The following is a 10,953-nucleotide window of genomic DNA, read 5'->3' as shown; positions in this document are numbered from 1 at the left end:
GCGGAAATTATAGTATTTATATCCTTGTACATAGGAGCAGTATTATAGTAGTTATATTCTTGTACATAGGAGGCAGTATTATAGTAGTTATATTCTTGTACATAGGAGCAGTATTATAGTAGTTATATTCTTGTACATAGGAGGTAGTATTATAGTAGTTATATTCTTGTACATAGGAGGCAGTATTATAGTAGTTATATTCTTGTACATAGGAGGCAGTATTATAGTAGTTATATTCTTGTACATAGGAGCAGTATTATAGTAGTTATATTCTTGTACATAGGAGGTAGTATTATAGTAGTTATATTCTTGTACATAGGAGGCAGTATTATAGTAGTTATATTCTTGTACATAGGAGGCAGTATTATAGTAGTTATATTCTTGTACATAGGAGCAGTATTATAGTAGATATATTCTTGTACATAGGAGCAGTATTATAGTAGTTATATTCTTGTACATAGGAGGCAGTGTTATAGTAGTTATATTCTTGTACATAGGAGCAGTATTATAGTAGTTATATTCTTGTACATAGGAGGCAGTATTATAGTAGTTAAATTCTTGTACATAGGAGCAGTATTATAGTAGTTATATTCTTGTACATAGGAGCAGTATTATAGTAGTTATATTCTTGTACATAGGAGCAGTATTATAGCAGTTATATTCTTGTACATAGGAGCAGTATTATAGTAGTTAAATTCTTGTACATAGGAGCAGTATTATAGTAGTTATATTCTTGTACATAGGAGCGGTATTATAGTAGTTATATTCTTGTACATAGGAGCAGTATTATAGTAGTTATATTCTTGTACATAGGATCAGTATTATAGTAGTTATATTCTTGTACATAGGAGGCAGTATTATAGTAGTTATATTCTTGTACATAGGAGCAGTATTATAGTAGTTATATTCTTGTACATAGGAGCAGTATTATAGTAGTTATAGTCTTGTACATAGGAGCAGTATTCCAGTAGTTATATTCTTGTACATAGGAGGCAGTATTATAGTAGTTATATTCTTGTACATAGGAGGCAGTATTATAGTAGTTATATTCTTGTACATAGGAGCAGTATTATAATAGTTATATTCTTGTACATAGGAGCAGTATTATAGTAGTTATATTCTTGTACATAGGAGCAGTATTATAGTAGTTATATTCTTGTACATAGGAGGCAGTATTATAGTAGTTATATTCTTGTACATAGGAGGTAGTATTATAGTAGTTATATTCTTGTACATAGGAGCAGTATTATAGTAGTTATAGTCTTGTACATAGGGGGCAGTATTATAGTAGTTATATTCTTGTACATAGGAGGTAGTATTATAGAAGTTATATTCTTGTACATAGGAGGCAGTATTATAGTAGTTATATTCTTGTACATAGGAGCAGTATTATAGTAGTTATATTCTTGTACATAGGAGCAGTATTATAGTAGTTATAGTCTTGTACATAGGAGCAGTATTATAGTAGTTATATTCTTGTACATAGGAGGCAGTATTATAGTAGTTATATTCTTGTACATAGGAGGTAGTATTATAGTAGTTATATTCTTGTACATAGGAGGCAGTATTATAGTAGTTATATTCTTGTACATAGGAGCAGTATTATAGTAGTTATATTCTTGTACATAGGAGGTAGTATTATAGTAGTTATATTCTTGTACATAGGAGCAGTATTATAGTAGTTATATTCTTGTACATAGGAGCAATATTATAGTAGTTATATTCTTGTACATAGGAGGCAGTATTATAGTAGTTATATTTTTGTACATAGGAGCAGTATTATAGTAGTTATAGTCTTGTACATAGGGGGCAGTATTATAGTAGTTATATTCTTGTACATAGGAGCAGTATTATAGTAGTTATATTCTTGTACATAGGAGGTAGTATTATAGTAGTTATATTCTTGTACATAGGAGCAGTATTATAGTAGTTATAGTCTTGTACATAGGAGGCAGTATTATAGTAGTTATATTATTGTACATAGGAGCAGTATTATAGTAGTTATATTCTTGTACATAGAGGCAGTATTATAGTAGTTATATTCTTGTAAATAGGAGCAGTATTATAATAGTTATATTCTTGTACATAGGAGGCAGTATTATAGTAGTTATATTCTTGTACATAGGAGCAGTATTATAGTAGTTATTTTCTTGTACATAGGAGGCAGTATTATAGTAGTTATATTCTTGTACATAGGAGGCAGTATTATAGTAGTTATATTCTTGTACATAAGAGCAGTATTATAGCAGTTATATTCTTGCACATAGGAGGCAGTATTATAGCAGTTACATTCTTGTACATAGGAGGCAGTATTATAGTAGTTATATTCTTGTACATAGGAGGCAGTATTATAGTAGTTATATTCTTGTACATAGGAGCAGTATCATAGTAGTTATATTCTTGTACATAGGAGCAGTATTATAGTAGTTATATTGTACATAGGAGGCAGTATTATAGTAGTTATATTCTTGTATATAGGAGGCAGTATTATAGTAGTTATATTCTTGTACATAGGAGCAGGATTATAGTAGTTATATTCTTGTACATAGGAGCAGTATTATAGTAGTTATATTGTACATAGGAGGCAGTATTATAGTAGTTATATTGTTGTATATAGGAGGCAGTATTATAGTAGTTATATTCTTGTACATAGGAGCAGTATTATAGTAGTTATATTCTTCTACATAGGAGGCTGTATTATAGTAGTTATATTGTACATATGAGGCAGTATTATTGTAGTTATTTTGTTGTACATAGGAGGCAGTATTATAGTAGTTATATTCTTGTACATAGGAGCAGTATTATAGTAGTTATATTCTTATACATAGGAGCAGTATTATAGTAGTTATATTGTACATAGGAGGCAGTATTATAGTAGTTATATTGTACATAGGAGGCAGTATTATAGTAGTTATATTCTTGTACATAGGAGCAGTATTATAGTAGTTATATTCTTGTACATAGGAGCAGTATTATAGTAGTTATATTCCTGTACATAGGAGCAGTATTATAGTAGTTATATTCTTGTACATAGGAGCAGTATTATAGTAGTTATATTCTTGTACATAGGAGGCAGTATTATAGTAGTTATATTCTTGTACATATGAGCAGTATTATAGCAGTTCTATTCTTGTACATAGTAGCAGTATTATAGTAGTTATATTCTTGTACATAGGAGCAGTATTATAGTAGTTATATTCTTGTACACAGGAGCAGTATTATAGTAGTTATATTCTTGTACATAGGAGGCAGTATTATAGTAGTTGTATTCTTGTACATAGGAGCAGTATTATAGTAGTTATATTCTTGTACATAGGAGCAGTATTATAGTAGTTATATTCTTGTACATAGAAGCAGTATTATAGTAGTTGTATTCTTGTACATAGGAGCAGTATTATAGCAGTTATATTCTTGTACATAGGAGAAGTATTATAGTAGTTATATTATTGTACATAGGAGGCAGTATTATAGTAGTTATATTCTTGTACATAGGATCAGTATTATAGTAGTTATATTCTTGTACAGAGGAGCAGTATTATAGTAGTTATATTCTTGTACATAGGAGCAGTATTATAGTAGTTATATTCTTGTACATAGGAGGAGTATTATAGTAGTTATATTCTTGTACATACAGGTAGGAGCAGTATTATAGTAGTTATGTTCTTGTACATAGGAGGCAGTATTATAGTAGTTATATTCTTGTACATAGGAGGTAGTATTATAGTAGTTATATTCTTGTACATAGGAGCAGTATTATAGTAGTTATATTCTTGTACATAGGAGCAGTATTATAGTAGTTATATTCTTGTACATAGGAGCAGTATTATAGTAGTTATATTCTTGTACATAGGAGCAGTATTATAGTAGTTATATTCTTGTACATAGGAGCAGTATTATAGTAGATATATTCTTGTACATAGGAGCAGTATTATAGTAGTTATATTCTTGTACATAGGAGCAGTATTATAGTAGTTATATTCTTGTACATAGGAGGCAGTATTATAGTAGTTATATTCTTGTACATAGGAGCAGTATTATAGTAGTTATATTCTTGTACATAGGAGCAGTATTATAGTAGTTATATTCTTGTACATAGGAGGCAGTATTATAGTAGTTATATTCTTGTACATAGGAGCAGTATTATAGTAGTTATATTCTTGTACATAGGAGGCAGTATTATAGTAGTTATATTCTTGTACATAGGAGCAGTATTATAGTAGTTATATTCTTGTACATAGGAGCAGTATTATAGTAGTTATATTCTTGTACATAGGAGCAGTATTATAGTAGTTATATTCTTGTACACAGGAGCAGTATTATAGTAGTTATATTCTTGTACATAGGAGGCAGTATTATAGTAGTTATATTCTTGTACATAGGAGGCAGTATTATAGTAGTTATATTCTTGTACATAGGGGGCAGTATTATAGTAGTGATATTCCTGTACATAGGAGGCAGTATTATAGTAGTTATATTCTTGTACATAGGAGCAGTATTATAGTAGTTATATTCTTGTACATAGGAGGCAGTATTATAGTAGTTATATTCTTGTACATAGGAGCGGTATTATAGTAGTTATATTCTTGTACATAGGAGCAGTATTATAGTAGATATATTCCTGTACATAGGAGGCAGTATTATAGTAGTTATATTCTTGTACATAGGAGCAGTATTATAGTAGTTATATTCTTGTACATAGGAGCAGTATTATAGTAGTTATATTCTTAACCATATTTCTTTTTATTGAGGTAAGAAAACAAGGCCACATGCCCACACAAGACATCAGTATCATAACATTAAAAGTTACAGTAGTTATCCAGCATACAAGTCATGAGTAGGCAATACTAGCGATTATCATCATCATCATCACCATAAAACAAACATCAAAAGGAGGAAAAAAGGGGAGGAGGGGGAGACAATGGGTTAGGTGGGGGAGGGGGCAGAGAAGTGAGGGAATCCTGCTCTATCATGTGAAACTCCTGTGTGATTTCCATGGGGACCATAGCTTTAGGAAACAATGGCGAGAGTTTGTTTCCCAATGCGCCAATTCCTCAAAGCGGTAGACATGATCTACCTTGTCCGTCCACATATCTAGATTTGGTGGGGAATCAGTTTTCCACAAAAGGGGAACCAGTAATCTCGCAGCTGTGATCAGCATTGTAGGGAGATTATTCTTAGCAGGGGTTATCGTGCTATTAGGGCACCACAGTAGGATAAGTTTGGCATCTAATACGACTTTAGTTTTGCAAACGCTATTAATCATTGATTCTATCAATTTCCAAAACGGTTGGATCTTATGGCAGAACCACCAGATATGTGATAGTGAACCGGTTTCTATGCCACACCTCCAGCACACCTCAGGTACCTCAGGATTAAGTTTGTGCAAGAATTCAGGAGTTTTGTACCATCTACTTAGCAGCTTAAAAGAGTTCTCCTGAACTCTTACACAGCGACTGAAGCCATGAGAGTGGGCTAAAACAAAGGCTCTCTCCGGTTCCGTTAGGGTCATATAAAGCTCTCGCTCCCATGAAGTCACATAACCGAGCTCTGGAGGTAAAGAGGAAAGCAATTCCTTATACATCTGGGATAATGGCCTAAGAGGAGGCCTAGGGGCCAAGACTTTATTTTCAAGCCAGGAAGGGGAGCTATTACTAGCAAAGTTCACTACGCATAACTTAGTATCTCTCTTAAAGTCTGCTAAGTGGAAAAAAGGAGCTGACTTGATTTCGGGGCGATCCATTATTAAATCCCATTGCAAACTACCGTCTGGGAGAAGGACATCCCGCAGGGACAAACCAGCGAGCCTTGACCAAATCCCGGAGGGGTTTGACACAGAAGGATGAATATAGCTCTGTAACAATTTAAGAGGCATACAGGGGTTAGGGAAGTTAAACTGCTGGGATTTGACCATTTTAGACCATTCTACTAGCATTCCTTTCCAAACCGGGGAAGAGGCGTAGTGATTGGCTGAAAAGGGCCTAACACCCCATAGAGTGAGCTGATCTTGGCTGGTGAGTAGTACAGATTCGAGCCGTGAGCAAAGAGAGTTAGATTTGTGGGTCAGGGCAGATATACATCTACATAACTGAACAGCAGTGTAATATGACTTTACATCAGGCATCCCAAAGCCTCCAAACTTCTTGTCCCTTGTAAGGACAGAGTATGCAATGCGTGGCGACTTACCATTCCAGAGGAAGCGCGTGAACACTCGGCGGACTTCTGAGAAGTATGAGTTTGGCAGCCATATGGGAATGGCTTGCAGCAAATAAAGAAATTTGGGGAGAATGAAAGTTTTCAGATAGTTTTTCCTCCCTATCCACGAAACAAAAGGGAGTTTCAGATTCTGTAGGTGAGTGCGAACCTCTTGCAGGAGTGGAGCATAGTTAAGGGAGGCTAGGTCTTGAATATTGGCCGAAACACGTGTTCCTAAAAATGTAATGTCTCTGGAGGCCCAGGTAAATGGGGTGGCACGTTTTAGACTATTGACTACAGATTGGGGACATGAAATATTAAGTGCCATGGATTTCCCATAATTTATTTTAAAATTGGATACAAATCCAAAATCCTCAAAAGTATTCAACAACTTGGGCAAGGCCTCTGCAGGGTTGGAGGTCATGACTAAAAGGTCATCCGCAAATGCTGCAGTAACATGGGTTTGCGAGCCAATCTGAAGGCCTTTGATAGCAGGATCTGACCTAATTTTACACAAAAGGGTCTCCATGACCAGTACAAACAGTGCCGGGGAGAGGGGGCACCCCTGTCTTGTCCCATTGGTGATGCGAAATGGTGGGGACAATGCTCCATTGACTTTGACCATGGCAGAGGGGGCCGAATAAAGGGTGTTAACAGCACTAATAAACTGGTCCGGGAGGCCAAACTTCGACAGGGTCCGCGACATAAAGAGCCAGCTGACCCTGTCAAAGGCTTTTTCCGCGTCCGTGCTCACCAGGACTAAAGGCTTAGAGGATCTCTTGGCCCAATTCACAAGATGTAGAAGCCGCACCGTGTTCTCCGACCCCTGTCTGCCATGGACAAAACCTACTTGTTCCTCATGTACAATGTCAGGGAGGACATCCTGAAGCCTGGTAGCCAGAATTTTCGCCCACCACTTCACATCATTATTGAGTAAAGATATTGGCCTATAGTTACTGCAGCATGTTGGATCTTTGTTTTCCTTATGGAGGACAGTGATGTGCGCCAATAAGGAATGAGGAGCAAGAGACCCCCCTGTCAGAAGGTAGTTGCACAAGTTCCTGAAACGTGGGATTAACACATCCTGAAAGGATTTATAGTATGCAATGGAAAATCCATCCGGTCCGGGGCTTTTGCCCGATGGGATAGACATAAGGACCTTGCGCACCTCCGAGTCTGAAATAGGCTTAGTCAGGAGGGAAGTTTTTAATGGGGATACAGAGGGAAGATCTAGAGACTGCAAGAATTTGTCAGTAGCCTCGGATAAATCTCCTGGTGTAGTCCCATTAGGGGGTGGCAAATTATATAAGGCCTCATAGAAGGCACAAAATGCTTTAGCAACATCTGGAGTGGACTTATGTATTTTGCCCTTGGAGTCTTTAATAGAGGAAACAAAGGAGTCAGAAAACTGCTTCTTGGCAATTGCCGACATCAGTCTGTTTCCTCTATCCCCATGTGCATAGGCCTTAAATCGGGAACGAAGTACCAACTTTGCTGAGGTGACATTCAATAGATTTTTTAGTTTTGTTCTGGCTTCAGTTAGTTCTGCTAGGGTGCTTATAGCCCGAGATTCCTTATGGGAGGATTCTAAACGGGTTATGTTCGCCAATAAGGCGTCCAGGGCTAGTGTCCTTTGTTTTTTCAAAAAAGCTCCCAAAGCTATAAGCTCCCCCCTGAGGACCACCTTATGGGATTCCCATAATATAGAAGGAGAAGGAGGCGACTCTGGGGTATCATTAAGCGTGAAAAATTCAGATATTGAGGCCTTAATTTTATCTGCATGTCTGGGGTCTAGAATCAGGGTATCATTGAGACGCCACAAGCGCTCCCTTCTCTGTGGTCCAAACAGGGAAAAATTAACAATGACAGGGGCATGGTCGGACAATGTTATATTACCTATCCGGGCTCCAGAGACATTACGCACGTGAGAACTCGACAGGAAAATGTAATCCAATCTGTGGAAAGACAGTTTAGCATGTGAATAAAAAGTATAATCTCGGCCATTGGGGTTTAGGGCCCGCCAGACATCTAATACTTTAAGTTTCCTCAGGGAAATTTTTAATCTTCTCAGGAGCCTGTAAGATACTGAAGGTCTGCCCGCCGAGGTGTCCACCGCTGGCTCCAGGGCAACATTGAAGTCGCCCCCCAAAACTAGTAAGCCCTCAGTGAAGGAGGATAACGCATTAAGGGTCTGAACGAGCCATGGTACTTGGCCTTTATTGGGAGCGTATAAGTTAGCAAGGGTCACTGGAGATTCGCCCAGTAAACCCTTTACAAAGATGTACCTGCCCTCAGGGTCCGCTGAGATAGCTGAGTGCTTAAAGGGGAGGCATTTATGCACAGCTATACTAACCCCTCTACTGGTGGAATCATGAGTACTGTGAAACCACTGGACAAATTTCTTGGGGGGAAGTTTAGGAACTTTGCCTGTTCTAAAATGGGTCTCTTGCAAAAAGGCCACAGAGACCTTATCTTTCAGAAGGAGAGATAGAGTTTGAGACCTTTTACATGGCTCGTTCAGCCCGTGCGCGTTTAGTGAGGCGACTATTATAGAAGACATTTCTGCATACATTCAGGTGAGTAAATGCATAATACATCCATGGAAGTATGGAAGAGCACACAGATGATATGAGCAGGAGAAGGGAAAAAAGGTAAGGGAAGTACAAAAGAACAAAAAATGAGTAAGAGAACATTAAACATGTCAAGTTGACAAGTGAGTAACTCAGACTAGATACCCGTCCGAGGAGGGTTAGGCACTCTACCTATCACCAGCCAAGACAGGATTGGACTGGCGAGGGGGCAAGTAAAGCACCTGTGGTCTAAACAAAAGAGACCAAAAACAGAAAAAGTGTCCAGCATCTTAATCCGTCCGGTCATCACCCTGCAATGAGGAACGAAGTGTAATACTCTAGAGGTAGTATCCTTTAGCGACAGAGACACGGTGCAAAAACATTCAAATATGACACAACATTAAGCCCAATTAAAAGGTAGGCCATAAAAATAAAACCGTAAAAAGTCTGCCTTTAGAACCTGTATATCGTAGAGGTGAGCAACAGTCATCTCCAATTCTGGGGAGGTAGAAATATCAGCAAGGAATGCTTGTAAGTGCTTCTAATCAGGTGGGATCTCTGTCAATCCTGCTGCGGCCCGAGCGATCCGACTTGCCTGTAGACGCCGTCTGCCATGCGGATACGCGAGGTGGTGTGGGAAGAGCGCCATCTTGGTCAGCTGGCAGCCATGAGGGAATTTCCACCGGAGGAACGTCCAGAGACCGCCAGACAGAATCCAGGTCTGCAGGTGAACGCACGGTGAGTAGCTTGCCATTTCTGGAAATTGCCAACCCAAAGGGGTATAGCCAGCGGAATGGGGTCGAGGTTTTCCTTAGGATTTCCAGGAGAGGTCTGAGGAGACGTCTTTTGGTCAGAGTGGATGGCGCAATGTCCTGAAACATCTGAATCGGGGTATTTTCATACTCCAACACTTCCATCTCTCGTTGCCTTTTTAGGAGGGCTGCGGTGTCTACATAACTCAGTAGGCCGCAAATTACGTCACGTGGTGGCTCTTGTGGTTTAGGCCTAGGGCGCAGCGCCCTGTGTATGCGCTCCACCACGATCCCCTCCGCTCTGTCTGGCCCAAGCATTTTGGAGAACAGCTCGCGCGCCACAGTTGGTAAGGCCTCCGTCGCAATCGACTCAGGTAGGCCGCGTATGCGTATGTTGCGCCGGCGACTCCGGTTCTCCTGGTCTTCTAGTTTCAGGAAGGCCTCATTCAGTAGAGCTTTGTGGGAGGCCAATACTTCTGATGCTTTGCCTTGATAGGCTATAATGGCGTCCTGCGTACCCTCTAGCGTGACCACTCTCTGGCCTAGGTGCTTCATATCGTCTTTGATGTCCGCCAGATCTTGTTTAAGAGGTGTAAGGGCCGATTCAAGAACCCGGCGGAGGGTCCGCTCTGATAAAGGCGAATCTCTGGGCCTCCTGTCTGAAACATCAGAGCCGTTACCCGCATCAGATAGCTCTCCTGCGTCAGAGTCCTGGGCAATAGACGCCGCCATATTGGCGCCTTTCTGCGCGGCAGCTCTCGGTGCTTTTCGTAGGAACTTCTCCATCTCAGGCTGTCTGGAGCGCAGTGGGGTAGACTCTGAGCTTCCTCTGTTCTTTTCTTTGCCAGGTTTCCCCATAATCAGGTAAAATATAGGCTTTTATAGGGTAAATGAGCCGGAATGCTGGAGGAGCTCAAGCTCGTGCGGCCATTCAGCTGCATGGCTAGGCTCCGCCCCCTATAGTAGTTATATTCTTGACAATTTTCTTTTTATTGAAAAGTAGCAAAAAGTTGTTACACCAGTGACCTTGCATCATAGTGATAAGGCAAAAAGAATGTACCGTTGCTTCACCAGGGTGGATAGGCACATCCCCCAAACATGTCTAGGCAGTATTAATAATGCAATTAAACAGACCAGAGATATAGCATGAGGCAAAGATAATACAGCATAACATCCATATGATAGGCCCTAGTTGATCCTTGTGGGGACACGCCTTGGACATACATTAGTGTGTACTTGTGTCGGTCACATGGTTTACAGGGACAATTTATCTAATTGGTGAACAGCAAGGCAACGGCCTCACAAAGAATATTCATAACCGTAACGTAAATCTCTAAGCACATCTTGTAAAAGTATAAGGCAATCTGGTGTTGGAGGTAAAATGAAGTAGTTCAGATCGTAAGGGTCAGGTGACCTTTATTGAGTAGCTGATGTTTGTG

The sequence above is a fragment of the Bufo bufo genome, chromosome 1 (genome assembly GCF_905171765.1).
Source record: "Bufo bufo chromosome 1, aBufBuf1.1, whole genome shotgun sequence".
NCBI classification, from domain to species: domain Eukaryota; kingdom Metazoa; phylum Chordata; class Amphibia; order Anura; family Bufonidae; genus Bufo; species Bufo bufo.
The sequence above is the reverse complement of the archived record's forward strand: the minus strand, read 5'-3'. Positions refer to the sequence as shown.